The sequence below is a fragment of the Monopterus albus genome, unplaced genomic scaffold, assembly GCF_001952655.1.
Source record: "Monopterus albus unplaced genomic scaffold, M_albus_1.0 scaffold96.1, whole genome shotgun sequence".
In the NCBI taxonomy this organism is placed as follows: Eukaryota; Metazoa; Chordata; class Actinopteri; order Synbranchiformes; family Synbranchidae; genus Monopterus; species Monopterus albus.
In genome coordinates this window covers 730,770-732,120 of record NW_018127976.1, presented here as the reverse complement: position 1 = coordinate 732,120, position 1,351 = coordinate 730,770, and the positions used below count along the sequence as shown (strand labels likewise).

The following is a 1,351-nucleotide window of genomic DNA, read 5'->3' as shown; positions in this document are numbered from 1 at the left end:
CTTTGAACTTGTTATGGCAGGAAGTTTAAAACTGTTACAAATCCTTTCATCCTCTGAGCCACTAAAAGAATCAAAAGTTCATTTCTAGGGGAGCATTTTCTACATTAGATCATAAAAGATATTCTCATTTGGTTGAGATCTGGTGAATGTGAAGGCAATAGCATATGATTCATATAATTTTCATAAAATCTCTCACTGACCTCTATCTTCATACATGAAGTAATCTATATTCATGTCTGTCGACTAAATTATTCAGTTTTTTTCTTCAATCAGGTGTTATAGGTGCTGAGAATGTGTGAGATCCACTGACCCCCATGACCTGAAACCACCAGCCGCTTGCTGTGGTCTGCTGTCTTTCTGTCCTACGGGAGCCTGAGGCCATAAAATTGATAAATGACCTTATCTGTGCAGATTCTCAGTCATCCAGGTCATAGTAAACCGCAACCGAAATAACCTTGTAAATCAACTGGACTTGGAATTCTAGATTGAAGACGTTTCACCTCTCATCCAAGAGGCTTCATCAGTTCTGACTGACTGGTGTTGAGTCGGAGATATTTATCCCCCTCGGTGTGGTTTCGGTCCTTAGAAGGCCAACACTGTCCATTAACGACTGAGTCGTTACAGCCCAGCCCAGTATCAGTGAGGGTCGTTACCTGTCTTTGGATCCTCCCCTGTCAGCCGACGCCTATTGTCCTGGTGGGCATGTTTGGGCAGAGATCTCAAAACCGAGTTGTAGATGGAAGACAAGTTATGTCTTAGTCCACCACCCCTATTTAGTGAGGGGTGTTCTATTTTTACGAAAATAGCTTCCTTAACACCTCTCTCAAACCAGCGATGTTCTCTGGCGAGGATCTGGACTTCACTGTCCTCAAAAGAGTGTCCTTTCTCCTTCTGGTGGAGGTGGACTGCTGACTCTGGTCCACTGGAGTTGGCCCTCCTGTGTTGAGCCATGCGTTTGTGAAGCGGCTGCTTCGTTTCACCAATGTACAAGTCGTTGCACTCCTGACTACACTTAATTGCATACACCACATCACTCTGTTTGTGTCTGGGTGTTTTGTCCTTCGGGTGGACCAGTCTCTGTCGCAGGGTGTTCCCTGGTTTACAGTTAACTGGGATATTGTGGTTGTGAAAGATCCTTTTTAATTTCTCTGATAACCCAGCCACATAAGGGATGACAGTGTTATCCCCTCTTGTTTCCGATTTCTCCCTGTTGGTGTTGGGTCTCTTCCTAGCTTTGGTGAAGGCCCACTTAGGGTATCCACAAGCCTTAAGGGAGTTCTGGATGTGTAATTTTTCTTTCTTGGCCCCTTCTGCTGTTGTGGGCACTTCCTCTGCCCTGTGATTCAAAGTT

General features: G+C 44.9%; 1 protein-coding gene across 1 annotated transcript in view; it reads left to right on the top strand.

Moving 5' to 3' along the window:
- The window catches only part of tmem94 (transmembrane protein 94), a 115,549-nt gene that overhangs the window by 95,925 nt on the left and 18,273 nt on the right, over positions 1–1,351 (top strand).